This window comes from Notolepis coatsorum (assembly GCF_963971535.1).
Source record: "Notolepis coatsorum genome assembly, chromosome: 14".
Taxonomy (NCBI): Eukaryota; Metazoa; Chordata; class Actinopteri; order Aulopiformes; family Paralepididae; genus Notolepis; species Notolepis coatsorum.
This window is the reverse complement of record NC_140178.1, coordinates 100,346,249-100,373,575: the sequence shown is the minus strand read 5'-3', so window position 1 is coordinate 100,373,575 and position 27,327 is coordinate 100,346,249.

Genomic DNA, 27,327 nt, shown 5'->3' with positions numbered 1-27,327 from the left:
TCAGCATTTAAGCAATTTGTCACCCTCCTTCAGTATTTAAACATGGAGTACCCTCCTTCAGCATTTAAGCAATTTTGCTAGAAACCATACTTTGTATTTGTCATGGCCTTCAATACCCTCCAGGTTTGAATACACCCATTTCCCTCACACTGTCTGTCTGCCCTCTGGTAACTTGGCCGGAGCAAAGGTGTGGTGGTCCTCTAGGGACCTCATCTCCTCATCCCTTGCTCTCCCCCATTTACTTGATTTGGGGGACAATGTGACCTCTTTAAAGGTTGGGGTTACCACACTGACTACCCTGTAAGAGTAATCAACGGGGGTAGGTGTACTGTCCTCCTCGTCACTCCCTTTCCGGGCATAGTCTGTCAGATACTTTGGGGGTTTGTGTTCCCTTGAGGGATACCTCCCAGGCTCCCACTGCTTGGGGCACTTGGCGTCACCCTCGGGTGCTCCTCGTCATCGCCCTCTGGGGGTGGCTGACTGTCTGCCTGCACGACCGTACTAAGTACACTGGGCTGATGTGTCTCTGTTTCTACACACCTTACCCTGGAGTCCAGCTCTGGCTCCTCTTTCTGTGTCTCGCTCTTGCATGTTGCCTTTGTGACAAACTTGACTAGCATGTGTTTCTGCACTCTCCCTTTACCGGGATGATAAACTAGGAAAGCGGGGCTTCCCTTGTCGTATCCTACAAAAAGTCCTTTTACACATCTGGACTCGGGCTTTCCCCTGTCCTGCAGGTAAGCATACCTGTAACACACTGATCCAAATTGGTGCATTCTGGCGAGATTACACTTCTTTCCTGTCAGTGCTGTATACGGGGTGGTGCCAGAGTGCTTATTAAAGCACCTGTTTCTGGTGTAAGCGGCTTCTTGCACCGCATAATGCCATAGGCTCTTAGGTAAGTTACTATCTACTAGCTTACACCTAGCCATTTCGAAAAGGGTGCACCATTCCCTCTCTGCCACTCCAATCTGGTGTGGGGGATATGGACGTGACGTCTCGTGTCTTATCTTGTACGTTCTCAACAGTGATTGGAACTCTCTGTTTGTGAACTCGGTTTCTTTGTTGGAACTCAAGCATCCTACGTTACCATAAGGGGCTACGTCTGCCAGGAATTTCTCCGTGGCCTGGAGTGTGTCACTCTTTGCTTTGAGAAAGTAAACAAACACTGCCCCTCTGCACACATCTGTAAAAGACTGTACATATCTAAAGCCTCCTATGGACTCGTTGCTTATTGGGCCAGCTAGGTCCGTGTCAACTAATGCAAGTGGTACCCTTACTTTTTCGGTGTGATTTCTGTTTCTCGGTTGAGTAAACTTCCCCGTTTTGCACACTGCACAAACTTTTCACCTTCAATGTGCATGCCTTCTGTCACTGCTTGCAGTTTCAGTAAATCCTTGTAATTACAATGACCCATAATCTCGTGCCATGTCTGAATATCGTGACTGGTCATCACGCTACACATATCATTATTATCATTACACTTGTCGTTGTCATTACACTCCGTTTGCAGATAATATATTCTCTGGTACATCTTTATGTCAAACTGTGTACCGTCAGCTTCTACAAGAACATTTTTACCTTTATCGAAGAATACCTTGGCACCGCTTGCAGTAGCAGCTATTACAGAGAATAGTCCTTGTGGGAACGATGATACGTAGAGAGCGTTCTTTAACGTCACTGTACACTGGCGCCCCCTATTGTCCGTGAGGCATACCTGTGCGTCTCCTCTCTCTTGCGCCAACCCGTAGGTGCGTCTCCCGTCTGCCAGCTCCATGCTGTGCCTCTCCGGGTGGAAAATGTCGTCAAAGTTCTTGAACCGACTGCTGCCGTTGATGACATGGGACGACGCACCTGTGTTCACGATCAGTCCCCTCCTCTGGGTCCGCTGCAGCTGGGCTGGTCCGGCGATGCACGCCATCCGCGCCCCGAAAGCGCAGTCTTCTTGTCCCGTTATTCTCCGGGCGTCGTCTCGATCCGTCTCACGTCGACCGTCGCCGCCATCGTGTCCGCTGCCGTCATCCTTCCCACAGCTGCTATCTTGTCCGTAGCCGCCATCTTGTCCGTAGCCGCCATTTTGTCCGTGGCTGCCATCTCGTCCATGGCCGTCATCTTGTCCATGCGCGTATCACGCGCTCTGGTCGTGTTTCTTCATGCACGCTCTGTCTGTGTGCCCCGTGGATTTGCAGAAGCTACACCAGACAGTCTTTGTGCAGTCGCTTCTCCGATGGCCTTTCTCTCCGCATCGCCAACACGCCAGTTCCGCCGTGGTCGTGGTCCTTTCCCTTGCCGTCGTTCGGGCCTTTAGCACCCTCTCTCCCGCCTCCGCGGCGGCTGGGTGGGTATCTTCTGAGGCCTCGAAGTTTCTTAACTTGGCCTTGAACTGTCCCAGCGTCATGTCCGTTGAACCGTGTGTTACCAGGAGTGTGAACGGTTTGTACAGCTCCCGTAGTCCTCTCATCATCATCGCCATCATTAGCCCATCGCTTGGTGCTTCTCCTGCACTCCTCAATGGAGTCGTGATCTGCTCCGCTCTGTTGACGTATTCGGTCACAGTCTCGGTGTGCCCCTTCCTCAGGGCCGTTAGTGCTATGTAGAGGGCCACGACTCGGGGTCTTCCTCGCCCGATGTAATGCTCTCTCAACACCTCCAGGCTTTCTCTGCCTTTGTCTTTAGTGTCGCGGAATATCAGCCCCAAGCTGGTGTCGTCGAGCAGTGGCGCTAACTCACAGTACGCGTCTGCGTTACGCTAGTCGTCCAGGGCTTGCTCTTCCGCCGTCAGGTCTCCTGTGGGGGCTGCCAGGATCGTCTCCTTCAGTCCCGCACCGTGCATGCAGAATAGAGTAGAGTAGACGACAGAGTACAGCAACTTGCAATGGGCCTGGTCTACAAGATACACTACACGACCAAGGTACCCATGTACATGTCAAAATACTTCCCAAAGGTCAGTGAATACCACGATCACAACACCAGAGGGAGCTCCACAAATCATGTTAAACCCAGATTCGGCTCAAACAAGGGACTAAACACGTTTCGCAATTATGCCACATCAATGTGGAACGCCCTACCCAAAGCTGTAAAGGAATGTGAATCACTACCCACTTTCAAAAACACTCTCAAAAAACACCTAAGGGAGACTGCAACTCGAAACTGGCCCCTGTAAATGTCCGAACACAACCCCCTCCAATGTACAGTAAATTACCAAGTATGGTCTTGTCAATAATCCAATGTACAGTTTTGTTTGTACAGTTGTACAGTGTCCCCCACCCACCCCTCCTACCCAACCCCCCCCCCACTCCTACCCAACCCCCCCCCCCCCCCCAACTCACCCAACCACCTCCAATGTACAGTCCCTCCCCACCCCCACCTACCCAATCCAATGTACAGTTTCTACGTAAAATGTATATACTCTTTTTTTCTGGACTCATTTTGTATCACAAACAGTACTGTAATTGCAAATCTGGTATGTCATAAATGTATAGATGTAGCAGTACTGTCTATCTGTATGTCATGTATGTCATATATGTTACGATGAATTGAAAATGGGGGACCCTGATGTAAACAAGACGAAAGTCTTTCTCTGGTCTGCATCCCCTTAACAATTGTATGTATTGAGCTGTACTGTACTGTACCCATTCTGCAATCTGTTAAATAAAGTTTTTCATTCATTCATTCATATTAGTATAGTATGAAGAGTGCATGTGTGACGGATCATACTGGGTCTGCGTTGTGTTTGATGTTAAATGAGAATGTCCCGAGGGGGAGTCGAACAGGGGGCTCCCGCGTCCGTGGGCGACGACACAGGCCGCTGCACTAAGAAGTGAATTCACTCCTAACTACCGTACCTATGCGTCTGTTAACCCTGTTATGGGGAAGTGAGTTTAATTTACCAGCCCGCACTGCCACAGTCACTCGTCAACACACCTGTTTCCGTGACTGTGGACATACCCACGGGCTTCCCTGTTAATCTTCCCAGAGCTCGTAGTCCTCTGCTTTTCCATTGAATGAGGGCCATTTGCCCCTTCCCTTGTTTTACATCCTCTTCGTTGATGGTAGGCGTAGCTTTAGCTCTTGTTGGCCTAGCGTCTAGCCACGCGGTGCTCCCGGCGCTAACCTAGCCTATACTTTAGCTAAGCTTGCTACCCTTATTATTTCGCCCCGGCGTTATCTGGGCCCATAACCGGTTGACAGAATCCAGCTATAGGGCGACAATAATGTGGTCAAGAGGCATGGTTTCTATCTTTAGCCTTTAACTGGCGTGGTTTATTTATTCACATGGTATGAGCAGCAGTTCTAGAGTTCTCCTCTCACTGAGAGGCTGGGGGGAAAGAGGAAGAGTGGGAGGAGACATCTCTATTTATACTCGCCACCTGGTGGTGTTCCTGAGTGGCTCCGCCTAGAGCGCCCTCTAGTGGAAACAGTTATATATGCAGTTAGACAGTTACTAACAATCCTACACAGAACCTCTGACTTCAACAGACTGAGAAAAGGCGGCTTATCCTTGATGACCCTCCCGGAGCCCGGATAGGAGTGGGTCTGAGATGACCAGAAGATGCAGAGCGTAGGGGTCTTGAGGGTGTGTATTTAGAGACCATTGACCGGAGGTAGGCGGGATCGGTTCCCTTTGCGGCACGGTATGCCATGTCGAGGGCCTTGAAGCGGATTTGTGCAGCAATGGGGAGCCAGTGCAGGTCCCTAATAAGTGGGGTGACATGGGCTGACTTCGGTAGGTTTGAGATCAGGCGGCCCGCTGCGTTCTGAATGAGTTGAAGAGGCTTGGTGGCAGTGGCCGGCAGGCCAGCAAGCAGTGCATTGCAGTAATTGAGGCGGGAGATGACTGTTGATTGGACGAGGAGTTGGGTGGCTTCTTTTGTCAGGAAGGGGCGGATCCTGCTGACGTTGCTGAGGAGGAATCTGCAGGTTCTGGTTCTCGCTGCGATGTGAGCGGAGAAGTTCAACTGGTCGTCGAGGACTGGTCGTAACCAGGTGGTTCTAGTTAGTTGGTTAGGAACCAATGTATTTTTTTTGATGGTAGATGTGGTGGACCTTACGTCATATAAATCAAATTGGTTGGCTTTTATGAATAGGGAACGTGACTATTGCATTTTTTATTGTGGTCGCGCTTGAATTATGGTTGTTGTCACAGATTGTTTGGTTGGTAAGTAGGCTATTTCCTTGGCTTGTTGAGGCCTAGTGCCCACTTTTGTTTGGTAACGTGTGTTACTGCGGGTACTTAGTTGTATAGTTCTATTCTGTGGTAGAGAATATAGCTATGGCAACTTTTGATTTGGATGCTTTTGTGGCGAACCCTACAAGGGGTCAATTTGATGGCTGCACAAAAGCTGAGTTATGTGTGATTGATAAACATTATGGTATTTCTGCTCCGAGTTATTTGGGTAAAGCTGAGTACAAGGCAGCTGTGCTGGCTGGGTTGTTGGATCAACAAGTATTCAGTTTGCCCACGTCCCAGGTGGTTATGAGGATGTCGCCTTCGGCGCTGATTCTGGTGAGGGGAGTGAGGCTGTATGCAATGCCGATGGTATGTATTCCACAGTTTGTCTTGACCCAAAGGGCGGTGCCATTTCTAAAAGATTTTGCACTGCCAAGGTTGAGGATGTTGTTGAGCACTATCCCGATAGTGGTGACTCTGGGGGTTCGGGATGGGGATTCTGTTTGTCCTAGTCCTAGATTGGAAACACGCTTCAAGCTGCGTCTGGCCCATCTTCGGTTAGAGAAGAAGGCTGCTATCCGTAAGGAGGAGAAGGAAGAGAGGGAGAGGAAGGAGAAGAGGGAATTCCGGGTGGCAGAGAAAATTATCACCCTGCAGCTGGTCGCCTTTGTGGAGGGTGTATAGTGTTGAAAGGCTGAAACACCCAATGATACAAGGGTACACAACTGATCATTTGACCTGTGGCCAATTGTCCTGAAATCTTTCCCAACCCAGGCCAATATACACAAGAGCACAAGAGCACCCAGAGGAATATTCTGTATATGGGTACAGTTTCTGTTTCAGAACTGAGAACTACTGTGTAGTTTCTGTTTCAGAACTGAGAATACTGTAGAATAAAGTAAATTTGGATATAAAAGCTCAAACATTCTGCAGGTCTGCAAAATCTGCCTCTCATTCATTGTAAATGTAGCAGCAGCTCTTTATACCTGATGACATCTTACATTACCTCTGGTTTGTTTTTTTTACTAGGCAAGCCTGTTCTTGTTCATGTCAAGGACATATTTCATATTTGACCCGCTGTGTGAGAGGATGTTTACTGTTAGATATGATTTAGTGAAACCTAGAAACAGAATAATGACTCTTACACACTATCATATTGGGCTTTTAATGAAATTATAGTCAAACAATAATGTTTATAATTTTGCCAGGGACCCCTTGGAACTCCCTGAATAAACCCTGGAGCTCCCCTGGGTCCCACGGTGGGAACTACTGTCTTGGAGCAATTTCACACACTACTCTATTATGTGCTACAGTATATCTTTCCCCCCTCTAACTATAACTGTCGCGCATGGAGCAATCAATCATGCAGGATAATGTCAACTTTTTGCATAATTAAAGCATCTCCCCTCCCAAGCCTCTGGCTTCTAGTAAGAACTAAACGACATCAAGTCATTCCTGGCGTACAATTTTAGGGTGGTCGACTCCATCTTTTCACGTTTCAGACTTACGGTTACAATTGAGTAGTTTTCACAGGAAGAGAGGGGCTGGTTAACAGATACGGACAATATTATTTTCATGAATTCATTCAGCCTTTATTTAATTTTGAAAGATCATTGAGCGCAAGCTCTCATTTACAATGACGTTGAGAGGTACAATACATAATACAAAAACAATACAGAAACAGAAAAACTAGTTAAATTAATTAAAACAACTACAGACTGAGGTGGAATGGCTATTATATTTAAACTGACCAATGGATACTAAAGTATTGAGTTTTAAAGTGCAAAACATTCCACATGTCGGGGGTACAGAAGCTAAAAGCAGATTGGGGACCTTAAGTGTAAAAGCCAATCACGAGAGCGAGTATGATAAGGTCCAGAGCTCCAGTCCAGTAGTGAAGTGATGTAAGGTGGAAGATCATCAATAATGGCTTCATACAGAAACAGATGCCAATGCAAGTCACGTTGCAATGCAAAATGTAGGCCATGTGACACACATTTTACCAGTAGAATCTTGCCAGGAGAGCACTTGTGTTCTGCCCTGAAATAGGTGACTTACTGCGACATCACACCAAGAGGAAAGTGGTGATTAACGATGAGACCAGTCATATCACATTTGTTACGCTTAACCTGTTAAGCCCCAGTTTTCTGAAAATCTGCCTAAAAATACAAGTAAATGGAAGATTGCTCCACTTCTACAAGGTCCATCTGCATGTTCTTGGTATCTAGGGACATCTATGGATCTCAGGGAATGTATTCCAGTGTCACAAATATTGCGTCTGTTACTAGGCTTGAGTAAATTGTGATGAAACAAAGGAGAATATAAATTATGATTTGTAGGGCCGTTAGGTGGCCGAGCGGAGATTGCGTTCGTCACCAACGCCGGAGCTGTGAGCTGGATTCGCCTGTTCGAATCCAGCTCACAGCTCCGGGGTTGTCACCAGCTTGGCTGGCCGTTCACACTAATACAATTGGCTGTATTAGAGGGTGGGAGAAGCTGGCGGGGTGGGTCCTAGTCGTTGTAAACAGCGACTCCTACAGTTCGGTCGGGGCGCCTGCTAAGCGCGGATAGGACCTGAGGGGGGTAGTGTGATCCTTCCACACACTACGCCCTCTCAGTGAGAATCCACGCTGCCAGGTGAAAAGAAGCTGTGATTGGCTGGACGTGTGTCGGAGGAAGCACGTGGTAGCCTCCACTCTCCCAGATGATCTGACTGTGGGGGGTAAGTGCGCAGCGACCAGGAGGGGATTGGGAATTGGCATACGACTAACATTGGGATGGGAGAAAATCGAAGGAAAAATGAAGGGGGAAAAAGACCAATAAAAAAATTTAAAAAAATATGATTTGTCTTTGCATATTTGATGGTGAATAACACCTAAAAATTACCAGACATGAAAAACTGCCGCTGAGCTCGTTCAGCACCTTCTTGAGATCACGTGTACACAAAATCTAAGCAAATGAATAAAGGGAAGATGAGAAGGTTTATGTAGATACAATCTGGACACATTATTATAGAATATAGAATATCAGGCCTATCAGGTCACACACACACACACACACACACACACACACACACACACACACACACACACACACACACACACACACACACACACACACACACACACACACACACACACACACACACACACACACACACACACACACACACACACACACACACACACACACACACACGCAGTTGTTGTTAACACTTTGATCGCCATGGTTAAATTCATAATTTACCATCCCTAGCCAGCTCTATTTGTCTATGGAGAAGTTCCCCTTCTTTGCAGGGCTATAACCTTTTAAATTCTATTGCTAAATTGACATTATTATGGCCCATTCAATGTCCTATATCCATTGTTCAGGGTGTAGCAACGTTATACTTTTTCATTCACATATTCATACTAAAATATGGTCTAAAGTATAAGTATGTTTTTATTGTTTTCTGCAGCTTTCTCCAGAACTTGATTTATAGCCCCAAATGCATTATATTGATGATCAAATACAGTTTGGTAGCAATCGGTGCCAGATGAAAAATTTCAACTGGAGGTACTTCTAGAAGTTACTACGTATCATCTGATATTGACCGGATGAGCGGGGGGTCGTTTATAATTCCGTGGGCAACGTTATATCATTCATCTAGGGTGGGTCATATGATCATCAGATCAGTTAGTATAGAAGACGTTAGAAAATAACGTTGAAACTCACCGCATCTTCCTCGCGCCGTTGGACGATCAGCTTGGAGTAGACAGTTTTCGATTATGGGATGTTGATTTAGATTAACCATTTCCAGGTTGTATAATACTATATACGTCCAAATAACGTTGTTTATTGAGTTAGGGCGAGCGATTGATTATCCAGTGTGTTGAGATGGAGTCCGGCTAATGATCGCGAGTGCCCGGACTAAATATGGATGAGCACTTCCTGTTTGGCACGTCACGTCCTGTTGGCCGATCTGCCGATCGGCCACCAGATGGTGCTCTTGAACCGTTAGACAGTTGAGTGGAGCTCAGCAGTACATCTCATGTCTCCGGAGGAGAAATATGATTTCGATCACAGATTTTTGAAATATTGATATCAAAGACGAGTTACGGCGTCTTCGGCAGAATGAGCATGGCGAGCAAAGACGAGTTACGGCGTTCCCGGCGATTAAAGTGTTAATCTTTGCAAAAATATCAAGTAATCTTTGATCTTTTTATACACTCGATCACGTGTGTGGATGAGGAGAATAAATCTGAAATTTTGACTCTTATTGCTTGATGTTTGCAAAAGGTTCTCCAACATTAAACTGTCAATCAGAGTTTAATCAGACAGTCTGTACTCTGTACCCCACCCTAAACCAACCTTCAGCCTGGGGCCTCCAGGGAGCTCCCTCTCAATCACCATCCTCCCAGCTCCCCCCACAGTCTGTAGTCAACTGCCTCCACGCTATAAAAACCTGGATGGCAACCAAATTACTTAAACTCAACAGCAAAAAGACAGAGCTCATGGTTGTGGCCCCCAAGGCACTGCTCGGGAAGGTTGGAGATCTCCTCCTCCACGTTGACGGCTGTTCCATCTCCCCGTCTCTCGAAGTCCGTAACCTGGGCGTCACCCTTGACTCCACACTTTCATTTCACTCCCACATCAAATCTGTCACCAAGTCTGCCTTCTACCACCTCAGGAACATCTCCCGTCTCCGACCCTCATTCTCAGACTCTGTGGCTGAGACCCTGATCCACTCATTTGTCACCTCCCGGTTGGACTACTGTAATGGAGTCCTGTTCGGGGTACCCAGCAAAGCCCTGGACAGGCTCCAGTATGTCCAGAACTCAGCTGCCAGGGTTCTCACTCACACCAAGCCCTGGCAGCACATCACCCCCACCCTCATCCATCTCCACTGGCTTCCAGTCAGGTTCCGCATCACCTTCAAACTCCTGCTCCTCACCTACAAATCCCTCCATGCCCTCGCCCCCCGGTACCTGTCTGATCTCCTCCACCAGTACACTCCATCCCGGAACCTACGATCCTCTGATCTAGGTCTCCTCTCCATCCCTCGCACCAGGTTACGGACTTTTGGGGACAGAGCCTTCAGCGTGGCATCCCCTACCCTCTGGAACTCTCTCCCCCCCGAAATCCGCAACGCCCCAACCCTGGACACCTTCAAATCCGCTCTAAAAACACACCTCTTCACCAAGGCTTTCCCCATCAGTTAGTTTTAGATTAAATTAGGTCCATTATCCCCTACTTTCCCTCATCCCCTTTTCCCCCTCCCCCCACTACTTTCCTTGCCCTATTTTTTGTCCTGATTGTAAAGCGACCTTGGGTTCTATGAAAGGCGCTATATAAATTTGATCTATTATTATTATTATTATTATTACCTAGATACCATCATCTCACCAGATTACTGACAGTACGTTTTTTAATCTAAAGTATCAAAGCGAGCAAAGCGTATAAACAGTGGTGGAAAGTAACTAAGTATTTTTTTTACTTGAGTACAATTTCAAGCTACTTGTAGTATTTCGATTTTAGGGAACTTTGTACTTTTTTACTCCATTACATTTATCTGAACCCATCAGTTACTAGTTACTTTGAAGAAAAGGATTTTGCATTGAAAACATGGCAAAAATATATGAAGATTATGGACTTTCAAATCTGAAGCCTGTCAACTTCAAGAGGACGTACGTAATCAGGGCAGCATAATGATGATGATGGTCTTTGCCTGGGGCATTTTCTCACACCTTCTCCCTTAGCTGCTCAACTCTGTGGTAGAGCCTCAATATCGCCTGGAGAACCCACACAACTGTAGGTATCAGAGAGAGAGAGAGAGAGAGAGAGAGAGAGAGAGAGAGAGAGAGAGAGAGAGAGAGAGAGAGAGAGAGAGAGAGAGAGAGAGAGAGAGAGAGAGAGAGAGAGAGAGAGAGAGAGAGAGAGAGAGAGAGAGAGGAGAGAGAGAGAGAGACACACACACAGACGCACGCACGCACGCACGCACGCACGCACGCACGCACGCACGCACGCATGCGCACGCACACACACACACACACACACACACACACACACACACACACACACACACACACACACACACACACACCTACACACACACACACACACACACACACACACACACACACACACACCATTTGGTACCACCTCCCATTCCATGTCACACCCCTGTGCTCTTAGTTTGCTATAAAAGGTGGATTTTTATCCATCTCTCTTCACTCTGTTTCTCTTCCCCGACCAGAGCAGACAGACAGACACCTGTTCCCTCACCATGACCACTTTCCAGTCCGCTCAGTCCATGAGGAGCTCCTTCGGCGGTGGTGGTGGCAGCGGCGGTAGCATGTCCCTCAGGATGGGCGGTGGTGGAAGCAGCGTGTATGGGGGTGCAGGAGGTAGAGGAGTCCAAATCTCCCAGGCTTCCAGATCCTTCTCCGCCGGTGGTGGAGGTGGCTTCGGTGCTGGTGGCGGTGGAGGTGGTTTTGGTGCTGGTGCTGGTGCTGGAGGTGGCTTCGGTGCTGGAGGTGGCTTTGGTGCCGGTGGAGGTGGAGGTGGTTTTGGTGCCGGTGGTTTTGGTGCTGGCGGTTTTGGTGCTGGTGGTTTTGGTGCTGGTGGTTTTGGTTCCGGTGGTTTTGGAGCCGGTGGAGGTGGAGGTGGAGGTGGAGGTGGAGGTGGAGGTGGAGGAGACCAAGCTCCTCAAGTGGACAGCAAGTTCACCATGCAGAACCTGAACGACCGCCTGGGCAACTACCTGCTGAAGGTGGCGGATCTAGAGAAGGCCAACGGAGCCCTGGAGCTGAAGATCAAAGCCTTCCTGGAGGTCAAGGTGGGCCCTGATGCCAGGGACTGGAGTGCCTTCTTCATCACCATCACAGACATCCAGAGCAAGGTATTGTAGAGGTGTTGGTGAAGGAGGGTGGCAGGATTAAAGGGATACTTTAATCTTATTTTAAGAAGCATATCTGATTTGTCATTTCAGTTCATCCATGTAGATAATTGAGGAACATAGTGCTTGATTAGAAATTATGGTAGAAGTCAATGGGGGCCCAAACCAAGAAAAACAAACATATATTTAAAACTAAATCAAAGGTAGCTCTTTCCAAACAGCCTCCTTACTGCACAACATAGTGAACTATATAGAATGACTTCAATATGATTGATCAGAGATATGGTTTGGGACTTCTATTGATTTCCACTAGCAAGTGCAGATGAATGAGTAGCTTTCTGGGCACGATTATGCTTAGAAACTGTTATATTAGGCTACCACACTGGTACTGATAAGGATCTAGCTTCTAGCTTAGTTTCCTACTAAGAATTCCGACTTCAAGGGCCGTTCCATTAATTTTCATGGGAGGTTGGATTTTTGCCTAGTTCCCACTTCAATGGAATGCACCAATAGGTTTCATGTTATTGATGATGTCACATGTCATTATGTTTATTTTCAGATCCAGACTTTGCTTTTGAACAGATCCGTCGTGCTACTGGGCATCGACAACGCTAGGCTGGCAGGGGACGACTACAGAATCAAGTCAGTCCCTCACAATCAGCTCTTTCTTTCTTCTGTTTGCTCGTTCTTCTTCTTTATTTCTTTCTTTCTTTCTAATCTATAGGGGTTGTGGTCATAAAGAAATGCATGTACGTATCAGTACTTATCAGTCACAGGAGTCTTCAATAAAAAATGACAGCGTTAATATTGACAGACCTAGTATGTATAGATCACTTTACATTTCAAAATATTCTCATTAACCTGCATAGTCGGATAAATGGGGAGAGAAATTATGAAAAAGGAAACAAATGTCTTTCCTTTCTCCAGGTATGAGAATGAGTTTGCAATGGTCCAGTCAGTGGAGGCAGACATCGCTGGCCTGAGGGGGATTATGGGCGAACTGGCCCTGTCAAAGACAGACCTTGTCATGCAGATTGAATCACTGAGTGATGAGATTGCCTACCTGAAGAAGAACCACGTGGAGGTACAAAACCATACTACTACAGTAAACCATTCAATACACCAAGCTGGTTCTAAACCATACTACTACACCATACAATACACCAAGCTGGTTCTAAACCATACTACTACACCATACAATACACAAGCTGGTTCTAAACCATACTAATACACCATACAATACACCAAGCTGGTTCTAAACCATACTAATACACCATACAATACACCAAGCTGGTTCTAAACCATAGTACTACACCATACAATACACCAAGCTGGTTCTAAACCATATTACTAGATCAAACAATACACCAAGCTGGTTCTAAACCATACTACTACACCATACAATACACCAAGCTGGTTCTAAACCATACTAATACACCATACAATACACCAAGCTATTTCTAAACCATAGTACAGCATCTAAACTATAGTACTACACCATACAAGACACCAAGCTGGTGCTAAACCATACCATATCCTCTATCCTTACTATTATATTTATTACTGTATCTTGTAAACAAAGTCAGTGGAACAGTAATGCCAATGTTTTACCTATTCTACCACTGCACGGAAATTAGGCATTTTCTTTAGAAGGTTTTGTCTCCCCAGGACCTGCTTTTCATTGGTACCATCGTTGAAGGACTCTATTTTACCAATGGTTGTTGAGTCTGTACGTCATCTCTGATGCTCACCGTTGGTTGTTGATTCTGTATATCATCTCTGGATGCTCTTGTTTCCAGGACATGCTGTCTATGAAAACTGCTGTTGGAGGGAAGGTGAACGTGGAGGTGGATGCTGCCCCTCAGGTAGACCTGATGGCTATAATGCAGGAGATGAGAGAACACTATGAGGCCCAAGCACAGAAGACCAAGAAAGACCTGGAGGTGTTGTTCGTAACCAAGGTAAACTTAACTACACTAGATGCCTGATTCCAAACCAAGGTACGTACACTTAACTACACTATAGGCCTGGTTCCAAACCAAGGAACACTTAATTACACTATAGGCCTGCTTCCAAACCAAGGAACACTTAATTACACTATAGGCCTGCTTTCAAACCAAGGTACACTTAAGCCTTAACCATATTATGGCATTTATGGCTACTTCCAGTGCATAGAACAAACTTTTGGCCTGTGGAATGAAGGGTGTCCCCATGAAAGTTTGTAACTTGGAAACATTTATTTATTGGAACAGATTTCACACCTTGACCTGCTCATAGGTTACTTTCACTTATGCCATTGTGTGCCTCATTTCAAATAGACCAAATGCTTACTAAGTACGATGCAAAATGCATGTGGAGCAATTGTGACATGAAGTTAAAGCAAAGGGTAGGATGTCCAACTTTAGAAAGGTCTCTGGTTCAAGGTCAAGTACCTGCTGCAAAGCACCGTTTTGCTGCTGTGGACATGTCTATAAGCTGCAGTTCTACAAAACCTCTAATCTCTCTTTAACCATTCTCTCCCCTCTTCCTCTTCCTCTCCCCTCCCAGGCGGAGGCTGTTAAGACAGAGGTGGCAGTTAGTCAAATAGAGGTACAGACGTCCAGCACAGAGACTACTGATGTGAAGAATACGCATCAGACCATGGAAATGGAGCTCCAGACCCAGCTCAGCATGGTGAGAAACTTACCAGGATACAATTGTTGAACGTGTTTGTCTTTTTGTGGGAAAATGTGATTTATTTACATGTATTAATTTAATTAATTTAATTTCTATTCACATGTTCTTTATTTGGTTCTCCACCACTGCTGAAATATAATATTCTCTACCCATGACTCCCATGTAGAAAGCGTCATTGGAGGCCACTCTGGCTAAAACACAGAACCGCTACTCTGTGATGCTGGGAGGCTACCAGACCAAGGTGAGATCAGCCTATGTTTGGATACAGTATGTAATGTAATGCATGGTACTTTCATGAGGACTGATTTACCACAGTTACCACAGTAATTATGGCAAGGAACTGCCTGTTGGGTACAGTATTTAGCTAATATAGCTTTCAATACCCATCTTCAGAACAGGTTGGTACACATGTCAATGGGGGATGGGTGTGGCATTCTGGGAGTATTGGGCACTGTCTGTACCTTTTTGACTGCTAGACAGGAGGCAGCCTCCTGAACCAGCATGGCAATATGCTGTTGGGTTTAATTATATTTGTCTTGACTTAATTGGAACAAACTTCAAAGTCTTTACCTAACCCTTTAGATCTGTTCTTATCAATACCTGACCATAACCCTTTCAATTTGTTCTAATCAATACCTGACCATAACCCTTTAAATCTGTTCTTATCAATACCTGCCCATAACCCTTTAAATCTGTTCTCATAAATACCTGACAGTAACGCTTTAAATCTGTTCTCATAAATACCTGACAGTAACGCTTTAAATCTGTTGTCATCAATACCTGACCATAACCCTTTAAATCTGTTCTCATCAATACCTAACTGTAACTCTTTCAATATGTTCTTATCAATACCAGGTTACCAACATGGAGGGGCAGCTTATGCAGCTCAGAGCAGACCTTGAGAACCAGGCGCAGCAATTCCAGATGCTACTAAACCTCAAGATCAGACTGGAGATGGAGATCGCTGAGTATAGGAGGCTGATGGACGGAGGGGTTAGCAGGTATAGATCCACATTATGTAGAGCTGCAGATACTCTAAGTAAAAGCAGAAATACTTTTATTGATGATGTGTATTTTCATCTTTTATTGATGATGTCCACAATACATGGCCATCAATAGGAAAATCACCAAGTGTTTCTGTCTTTCAGTCATTCTAATCTACCCCACACTGCAAAGCACACATTAACACATCCTCTATTAGAGTATTGTTGTAGTATTAATGCTAACATTAGCTAGCTAACATTAGAGCTAATAATGAGCTACCAAATGTTACTGCTAACGCTAGCTACTGTTAATCAAAGGCCATTTTTGATGAACACTAGCTAGGATTAGCTGTAACATAGCTGACATGGTTGCAATTGTTAGTGCTAACGATTGCTAAAAGCAAAAGAGGATGTTAAGACACTGCATTTCAGGGCAGATTAGCAGCACTGAAGGACATCAAACATGGTGGTAGGCACACTGATCTGATGTCCATCAACATCTTCCAGAGGGGAGTGTCCAACAAGGCTGATGAGTCTGTATCCGACAGACTTGTATCTGTTTTGACGCACAGAAAAGTTTGGAGAGGAGGAACTCTTGGAATTGATGGACATGTCAGCGTCTGTAGCAACGATGTTATGTTAGCTAGGTTCTAATTAAAAAGAAAACAAGAGACAGCATTCCTCTGTTTCATCTCCTGTTTTGTGATGGATCAGAGTGGCTGCTCCCTCACTGCCTCTCATCTTTATCATGTGTTAATTTCCTTTGTCTTGTAGCAGTGGTGGATCTTTGTCTCTTAGCAGTGGTAGCAGTGGTGGATCTTTGTCTCTTAGCAGTGGTGGATCGACTGTGGTCCACGCGACCAAGCAGATCACATCACAGGGCCTGTAAGTTGACTTTATTTTACACATTTTGCTGATGAGATTACTGTACTTTACTATGACATAACGTATAACGTTACTTTTCTTGACTAATATTGTTCAGTGTTTATGTTCAAGTGTTTTTATTATAATTCATATTATCATTTAATAGATGATTTGAATGTCGCCATAGGTCAATCAAACAAGTCCAGATGTAACAGCAGCCAACTTGACATCAAACACTTCACCGGGTGAAATAATAGTAACAGTAACAATAACAATCATAAGAATAATAACCATAATCATAATGATAATACAGGTAATTATTGCAAAAGCCCAACATGTAATAATTAATCATAATGTGATAACTTCCCATCATGTAATAAAATCAAAAGTAAAAGACAGCTGACATTCCGATGTGTCATAGCAGGGAAGACTTGGTATACAACCGTAATTAGGGTCCCATTCCAGTGTGACAGCATCCACAACACCACTGGAACAACTGAATAGAATGGAACCCTAATTCATGTTATTAAACTGTGTTTACCCTGCAATGACATGCTTCATTACATTTCATTTGATTACATTCTGGGCATTTATTATGTTATTGTAATTTATTACATTGTGGGCCCTTACGATGATGATGATGATGATGATGATGATGATGATGATGATGATGATGACATTGATGACGCATACCTTTTCTGAGGCATGGGAACTGCTTTCTTTTGTATTAATTCTTTCCTTTTTCCAGGTTCTCTCATGACCGTAGAAACCCTGTTTGTTCAATAGCAATGTGGATTTTCCAAAGTTCTGTTCCTGCTTCTCCGTGCCTCTCGCCGTATTTCTGTCTCTCTATCCTTCACGGCCTGTCTTTATTTTTTGCTGCAACCAGCAGCTCTATAGCTCACTCTGTCGGTGGGTTTGTCCACAGATTTCTTTCAGCCTCTCTTGCTAAAAGGGGGCGTGGAAATGGGAGTGGCCTATTGCAAAAAGGTCCCGGCTATTGCAAATTTGCGCTTGTTTACTCACTTTCTCCCTCCCTCCCTTTCTCATTCTCTCCACCACCTGTTGGACATTTGCTCGGCTAGGTGTAGAAGTTCTAAATTGTGTAACTCCTAAGGCCCCTTTCACAGCAGAAGGACAGGTGTATCCATAGCTATAGGATAATGAACTATCTTTGTATCATTCTATCTATGGTTACACCTGTGTTTACCCATCTATGACAAGTCAAAACCTCTGCAACAGTGGCTTGTATTCCAGCCCCGTGAATCGCCCACTTCTGCACTTTTACATTTTTATAATAATTCCCATAGTAATTCTATGGATTCAGTTCAGGCAATTCAGAATCATTTGAATTGAATGATAGAATTATGGAACTCGAAAAAGGGCAGAAATACGCAATTTAGGGGACTGGATCTGTGCTATTAGATAAAACTATGCAGTCTAAACTATAATAGTCACTTACGACTATTCTGAAGATGAATTTAATGAATTCATTAAATTAGTTATAATTAATAATAATATCTAATTATAATTTTATTATATATAATATATATAGGCTGTCAAATGTATGCGGTATTAACACGCTAACGCACAATTATGTTAAACGATTAACGTTTTAATAATTTATTATTATTATTTTATTTTTTACTAGACTTCCCTCAGGTGTATTATTGATACTCTCATTGATACTATGTTTGTTTCTGACTCAAAGCGTGTGTGTGTGTGTGTGTGTGTGTGTGTGTGTGTGTGTGTGTGTGTGTGTGTGTGTGTGTGTGTGTGTGTGTGTGTGTGTGTGTGTTTGTGTGTGTGTTTGTGTGTGTGTGTGTGTGTGTGTGTGTGTGTGTGTGTGTGTGTGTGTGTGTGTGTGTGTGTGTGTGTGTGTGTGTGTGTGTGTGTGTGTGTGTGTGTGTGTGAGAGAGATAGAGAGGGGGGTGAGAGAGTTAAGGAAGGGGCAAGAGAGAAAGAGAACTGGGAGTGTGTTTTCTTTCCCCTATTATTTCATGCACACTTTATTCATTGTTTTATTTTATTTTAAGTTATTTTGTGCATCTCTCTGTTTAGAATTTGATGAAAATTTGCAATGCATGAGGGTCATCCTTTTGTGTTAAATGGCTGCATAAAGCAAGCATTTGTTGACTCTCATGTTGATAAGAGTATTAAAACTTGAAAAATATCTGTTTATGGTAGATTTAGAAAGAGAAGAAATGCGATTAATTTGCGATTAATCAGATTAAATATTTTAATCGATTGACAGCACTAATATGCTATATAGCCTTGTGGAAATTGATTCCCATCTTTCTAGTATAAAAATGTTGCCAGTTATTAATTTGAAATTTAAACTGAAACTGAAATTGAGCTAACGCTTCTATTTGGCTTATTTTATAATATTTCTGAATAGTTTGAAAGAAATTCAGATTTTTATGTATTTCCAAGAGACTAGACTATTTGGAGCATTGTGCATTGTGTGAATGAAATGATTAGAATTGAACCTTTAAATAGAGGACTTTTTGTAAATCTAATTATTCAAGTGAATTGGCCCTATTCTTATTCTCTCTCTCTCTCCCTTTCTCTCCTTACCTCCTTACAGCGGCAGTTCCGTATCCTTCTCCTCCAGCTCCAGCTCCAGCTCGGGCAGCACCGTGACGACTGTCAGGGAGGTGGTGACGGTCCCTGAAGTGGTCACCGTGGCTTACATCGAGGAAGTCACTGTCGATGAGCTGGTTGAAGAGGATGATGAATAAAACAATCAACTTCATCTGAGTGAAACCAACCAGTAATCACTGTCCTGATGAAGAAGCCTCTTCCGTCTTCATCAAGTCCTCAACAATTGAAGCCCATTCTTGCCTTAAAGCCACAATCATGTTAATGTGGCAATTAAAAAAGTGGTATATTTGTAAGGGTAAAGCTGTAACTTCCTTGATTGATTCAAGTCATCCAGGATGGATATGCTTTGACCTCTGACCTTTGTACCAACCAACCTGTTTCTTATCTGCTCGTGAATAAATCTCACAAAATGGAAAACTGAAGGTAAAACATTTATTTTTCAAAAAGCCTTATTGGTTGTCGATGACGAGCTGGGTATATAGGTTTCATGGCTGTATGACTATTGGATCAGGAGATACACAGAACATTTTAAAGTTGGCCTGATGGTGGCACTAGAAGAAAGGTCATCAAAGGTCATGAAGAAATGTAATCCAAATCTACATTTTGTCAGTAGTCTTCTATGAGCATGTCTTGCATTTGACTAAACTTTAAAGCCATAATAAGTAGAATTATCCTAAAAAACAACATACAAATATAATTCCTCTTAAATGAATCATCACTTATGACCCACTAGAACAGACCTGGGCAATTACGGCCCACAGGCCACTTCCGGCCCTTTGGGCGTCCGTGTCCGGCCCGCGGCCAATTTTTACAATTGGAGATAATGAATATTGAGCAGAATTAAGTTCAAGTTATCATTGGTTCGGCCCTCCAACACAGTTCAGGTTTCTCATGTGGCCCCTTGTAAAAATGTATTGCCCACCCCTGCACTATTGATTTCCTTGGGGGAAATTCAGGCATCATAGCAGCATGGGGGAGGGGACGGGGAGGTACAGGTAGTGTAGTAAAAACAAGCAGTGTAGACAATATAACAAATCAATAACTAACTGAAGTATACAGTATTCACATAAGGTGCAGTATGAATAAGGTAGTGTTATTGTCCTTTTTAGGTCCCTATAGTTGTAGTTGGATGTCTGGCAGCAGTCCCTGCCCACTGTTGTGGAGCCTGATGGCCGCTGGTATGAAGTACTGGCCGAGGCGGTTAGTTGAGTGTCGGGGGGGTATGAGTCTGTGACTGAACGTGCTTCTAATCTTGACTGGCTCATCGTAGAGAGGGTTGGGAGGGATTCTCCAGGATAGCAGCCAGCTTCCTTTTCATCCCCCTCTCTGCCATCACCTCTAGTCTGACCAGCTCGACTCCCACCACGGAGCTAGCCTTTCTCACCAGCTTGTTCAGTTTGTTGGTGTCCCTCGAGTTGATGTAGCCCCCCCAGCATGCCACAGCATAGAAGAGGATGCTGGCCACTACAGACTATGGTAGAATGACTGCAGCAGTCTATTGCAAACATTGAAGGACCTGAGTCTCCTCAGGAAGAACAGCCTGCTCTGTCCCTTCCTGTAGAGGGCCTCTTGTCCGACCAGTCCAGTTCATTGTTCAGGTGTATCCCAAATAACTTATATGACTCCACCACCTCCACCTCATCCCCTCGGATGGGAATCGGGGGGGGGGGGGGGGGGGGGGCTCTTCTTGCCCCTTCCGGGAGTCCACAACCAGCTCCTTGGTTTTACTGGTGTTGCTGTTGCTCCACCCCACAAAGCTCTATACTCCTCCTCATCGTCGTCGGTGATGTAGCTTACGATGGAGGAGTCGTCAGAGAACTTCTGCAGGTGGCACCCGCTTGAGTTGTGGCAGAAGTCTGAGGTATAGAGGGTGAAGAGGAAGGGTGACAGCACATTTACATTTAATAATTTAGCTGGCGCTTTTATCCAAAGTGACTTACAAGTTCTGTACGACAAGTCATCAGGAAGAGCACAACTCTATCAGCTGAGTAACTATGTTCATCAAAGTGTTGAGTGCTACAGTGTAGGTTAGTTTATTAGGACAAGTGCATGACAGTAAGGTTAGTTATGGTTAGATTTTTATTTAAAAAAAAATTATTTCAGATAATGGTTGAAGAAGTGCGTCTTTAGTCGACGGCGAAAGATTGGACGGGTTTCGGCTGGCCTAACTGGGGTGGGCAGTTCATTCAACCATTGTGGGGCAAGGACTTGTTGACAGAATCCGGCTATAGAGCGACAATAATGTGGTCAAGAGGCATGGTTTCTATCTTTAGCCTTTAACTGGCTTGGTTTATTTATTCACATGGTATGAGCAGCAGTTCTAGAGTTCTCCTCTCACTGAGAGGCTGGGGGGAAAGAGGAAGAGTGGGAGGAGATATCTCTATTTATACTCGCCACCTGGTGGTGTTCCTGAGTGGCTCCGCCTAGAGCGCCCTCTAGTGGAAACAGTTATATTATGCAGTTAGACAGTTACTAACAATCCTACACAGAACCTCTGACTTCAACACTCCCACTTAGGGTTTGTATTAGCATACTGGATAACTTCTTCGAAAAACATTTTACAAAGGAAATAATATAATCCAAAACATCAACAGAGTATGGCAGTCAATATTTAAACATTAAACATGACCCTTGCAAATCCCTTCAATTTTAATTTGGAACAGGTTTCCTCATAGTGTCTGCTACCCTGTCGTCCGTTGGACAGTAAACCAGTGTCATTCTTTCTTCTCTGATGACAGATCTGATGAGATGATATATTCTATATTGACATGTTTACATCTATGTCGACACACTGGGTTCCTAGCAATCACAATGGTTCCCTGGTTGCCCTCATAAACAACAGCCTTCATATATACACAGTGTCCATCATTTTTAAACAACACGCCCCTCATCTTCAAAAACCACCATATTTGGTATAGAGGATACATTCCAATTACCTATTACATATTAAGCAATATACTCATAATCTTATCTCCATCACTTCTAGCAGTTGTTCTGGATAAATACAATCCTGTATGGTCATAGCTAGAGCCATATATTCGGCTTCACAAGTTGATAGTGCCACTGTGGGCTGCTTCTTTGTTTTCCACGAAACCAGTGAGCTGTCTGTGTTCAAACTCACACAATATCCTGTGGTACTCCTTCTACATGTGGTGTCAGCTGCCCAGTCTGCATCACTGTGGGCTTTAAGTCCTAGACCCTCGCTGCTCTTTCTGAAACACAGTTGTTTATCTGCTGTACCTTTAAGATAACAAAAGACATGTTTGGCTGTAATCCAATAGACCACTACACTTCCGCATTACATTGAAATCGGGGAGGAGATAGCGGGGGGAGCAAATTAATGAATGTGGATGAGAGCCGTGATGTAAGTGGTTGCAGATACGGCTGTGGGGGTGCTAGAGACATGATCGAATAGACTTTTATGCGCCTGAATCTCCTGAACACGGCGCGACCCATTCCTAATCGATCAGAACTAAATCGGCAGAGAAAAAGCCCATTTTTAAGCATCTATTCCCCATGCACATGCGCAGATTGCCCACAGAGTCTGGACGACGCGAGATGACGCACGAATGAATGTGGACTGTTCCATCAGAGGGGGGAGCTTCGTGGTAGTGTGAGTGGCTACAGACCACTGCACTTAAATATAAACATTAGTCTACCTGGAGACTCAATGAGGTAATTGTAGATGTCGCCATAAGACGCGTCTGGCCATTTAGTGGGATAATTTTTTCATTTTCCTGTTCGGCTGAAAGGACACTGGCCACCGAAGCTCCCCCCTCTGATGGAACAGTCCACATTCATTCGTGCATCATCTCGCGTCGTCCAGACTCCGTGGGCAATCTGCGCATGTGCATGGGGAATAGATGCTTAAAAATGGGCTTTTTCTCTGCCAATTTAGTTCTGATCGATTAGGAATAGGTTGCGCCGTGTTCAGGAGATTCAGGCGCATACAAGTCTATTCGATCATGTCTCTAGCACCCCCACAGCCGTATCTGCAACCACTTACATCACGGCTCTCATCCACATTCATTCATATGCTCCCCCCGCTATCTCCTCCCCGATTTCAGAATCCCGGAAGTGTTGCGGTGGTCTATGCTCCTCTGTGGGGTCAGCAAAATGCTGTGACAGTCTACTCACTACAAACCATCGGTCAGGGTGGGTACACATTGTTAAATAAATGAGGCTACCCACAGCTTCTCTGTACATTTTTACATCTGTCAGTGTCTGAGCATCCGACCACATGGTGTTTCCCTTGATCTACATTCTTACATGTCTAAACGTTTCAGGGTCGTTCCCACATAGTTAAATCATTGAGAACATGGTAAGTCATCCACCTCTGTACTTACACATGGAATTAAACATAGGATCCATTTCAGTATTTAGACATGGACACCTCTGTACTTTAACATGGAATTAAACATAGGATCCATTTCAGTATTTAGACATGGACTCTAATCAGGTATTTAAACCTGGATTCTACTCCTCCCGTATTTAAACCTAGAGTATCATCCTCCTGCATTTAAGCAGTGTAGCCACCCTCCTTCAGTATTTAAACATTGAGTACCCTCCTTCAGCATTTAAGCAATTTGTCACCCTCCTTCAGTATTTAAACATGGAGTACCCTCCTTCAGCATTTAAGCAATTTTGCTAGAAACCATACTTTGTATTTGTCATGGCCTTCAATACCCTCCAGGTTTGAATACACCCATTTCCCTCACACTGTCTGTCTGCCCTCTGGTAACTTGGCCGGAGCAAAGGTGTGGTGGTCCTCTAGGGACCACATCTCCTCATCCCTTGCTCTCCCCCATTTACTTGATTTGGGGGACAATGTGACCTCTTTAAAGGTTGGGGTTACCACACTGACTACCCTGTAACAGTAATCAACGGGGGTAGGTGTACTGTCCTCCTCGTCACTCCCTTTCCGGGCATAGTCTGTCAGATACTTTGGGGGTTTGTGTTCCCTTGAGGGATACGTCCCACTGCTTGGGGCACTTGGCGTCACCCTCGGGTGCTCCTCGTCATCTCCCTCTGGGGGTGGCTGACTGTCTGCCTGCACGACCATACTAAGTACACTGGGCTGATGTGTCTCTGTTTCTACACACCTTACCCTGGAGTCCAGCTCTGGCTCCTCTGTCTGTGTCTCGCTCTCGCATGTTGCCTTTGTGACAAACTTGACTAGCATGTGTTTCTGCACTCTCCCTTTACCGGGATGATAAACTAGGAAAGCGGGGCTTCCCTTGTCGTGTCCTACAAAAAGTCCTTTTACACATCTGGACTCGGGCTTTCCCCTGTCCTGCAGGTAAGCATAACACACTGATCCAAATTGGTGCATTCTGGCGAGATTACACTTCTTTCCTGTCAGTGCTGTATACGGGGTGGTGCCTGAGTGCTTATTAAAGCACCTGTTTCTGGTGTAAGCGGCTTCTTGCACCGCATAATGCCATAGGCTCTTAGGTAAGTTACGATCTACTAGCTTACACATAGCCATTTCGAAAAGGGTGCGCCATTCCCTCTCTGCCACTCCGATCTGGTGTGGGGGATATGGACGTGACGTCTTGTGTCTTATCTTGTACGTTCTCAACAGTGATTGGAACTCTCTGTTTGTGAACTCGGTTTCGTTGTTGGAACTCAAGCATCCTACGTTACCATAAGGGGCTACGTCTGCCAGGAATTTCTCCGTGGCCTGGAGTGTGTCACTCTTTGCTTTGAGAAAGTAAACAAACACTGCCCCTGTGCACACATCTGTAAAAGACTGTACATATCTAAAGCCTCCTATGGACTCGTTGCTTATTGGGCCAGCTAGGTCCGTGTCAACTAATGCAAGTGGTACCCTTACTTTTTCGGTGTGATTTCTGTTTCTCGGTTGAGTAAACTTCCCCGTTTTGCACACTGCACAAACTTTTCACCTTCAATGTGCATGCCTTCTGTCACTGCTTGCAGTTTCAGTAAATCCTTGTAATTACAATGACCCATAATCTCGTGCCATGTCTGAATATCGTGACTGGTCATCACGCTACACATATCATTATTATCATTACACTTGTCATTGTCATTACACTCCGTTTGCAGATAATATATTCTCTGGTACATCTTTATGTCAAACTGTGTACCGTCAGCTTCTACAAGAACATTTTTACCTTTATCGAAGAATACCTTGGCACCGCTTGCAGTAGCAGCTATTACAGAGAATAGTCCTTGTGGGAACGATGATACGTAGAGAGCGTTCTTTAACGTCACCGTACACTGGCGCCCCCTATTGTCCGTGAGGCATACCTGTGCGTCTCCTCTCTCTCGCGCCAACCCGTAGGTGCGTCTCCCGTCTGCCAGCTCCATGCTGTGCCCCTCCGGGTGGAAAGTGTCGTCAAAGTTCTTGAACCGACTCCTGCCGTTGATGACATGGGACGACGCACCTGTGTTCACGATCAGTCCCGTCCTCTGGGTCCGCTGCAGCTGGGCTGGTCCGGCGATGCACGCCGTCCGCGCCCCGAAAGCGCAGTCTTCTTGTCCCGTTATTCTCCGGGCGTCGTCTCGATCCGTCTCACGTCGACCGTCGCCGCCATCGTGTCCGCTGCCGTCATCCTTCCCACAGCCGCCATCTTGTCCGTAGCCGCCATCTTGTCTGTAGCCGCCATTTTGTCCGTGGCCGCCATCTCGTCCATGGCCGTCATCTTGTCCATGCGCGTATCACGCGCTCTGGTCGTGTTTCTTCATGCACGCTCTGTCTGTGTGTCCCGTGGATTTGCAGAAGCTACACCAGACAGTCTTTGTGCAGTCGCTTCTCCGATGACCTTTCTCTCCGCATCGCCAACACGCCAGTTCCGCCGTGGTCCTGGTCCTCTCCCTTGGCGTCGTTCGGGCCTTTAGCACCCTCTCTCCCGCTTCCGCGGCGGCTGGGTGGGTATCTTCTGAGGCCTCGAAGTTTCTTAACTTGGCCTTGAACTGTCCCAGCGTCATGTCCGTTGAACCGTGTGTTACCAGGAGTGTGAACGGTTTGTACAGCTCCCGTAGTCCTCTCATCATCATCGCCATCATTAGCCCATCGCTTGGTGCTTCTCCTGCACTCTTCAATGGAGTCGTGATCTGCTCCGCTCTGTTGACGTATTCGGTCACAGTCTCGGTGTGCCCCTTCCTCAGGGCCGTTAGTGCTATGTAGAGGGCCACGACTCTGGGTCTTCCTCGCCCGATGTAATGCTCTCTCAACACCTCCAGGCTTTCTCTGCCTTTGTCTTTAGTGGCGCGGAATATCAGCCCCAAGCTGGTGTCGTCGAGCAGTGGCGCTAACTCACAGTACGCGTCTGCGTTACGCTAGTCGTCCAGGGCTTGCTCTTCCGCCGTCAGGTCTCCTGTGGGGGCTGCCAGGATCGTCTCCTTCAGTCCCGCACCGTGCATGCAGAATAGCATGCGCTCTTCCCAGAGCTCGTAGTCCTCTGCTTTTCCATTGAATGAGGGCCATTTGCCCCTTCCCTTGTTTTACATCCTCTTCGTTGATGGTAGGCGTAGCTTTAGCTCTTGTTGGCCTAGCGTCTAGCCACGCGGTGCTCCCGGCGCTAACCTAGCCTATACTTTAGCTAAGCTTGCTACCCTTATTATTTCGCCCCGGCGTTATCTGGGCCCATAACCTGTTGACAGAATCCAGCTATAGGGCGACAATAATGTGGTCAAGAGGCATGGTTTCTATCTTTAGCCTTTAACTGGCGTGGTTTATTTATTCACATGGTATGAGCAGCAGTTCTAGAGTTCTCCTCTCACTGAGTGGCTGGGGGGAAAGAGGAAGAGTGGGAGGAGACATCTCTATTTATACTCGCCACCTGGTGGTGTTCCCGAGTGGCTCCGCCTAGATCGCCCTCTAGTGGAAACAGTTATATATGCAGTTAGACAGTTACTAACAATCCTACACAGAACCTCTGACTTCAACAGACTGAGAAAAGGCGGCTTATCCTTGATGACCCTCCCGGAGCTCGGATAGGAGTGGGTCTGAGATGACCAGAAGATGCAGAGCGTAGGGGTCTTGAGGGTGTGTATTTAGAGACCATTGACCGGAGGTAGGCGGGATCGGTTCCGTTTGCAGCACGGTATGCCATGTCGAGGGCCTTGAAGCGGATTTGTGCAGCAATGGGGAGCCAGTGCAGGTCCCTAATAAGTGGGGTGACATG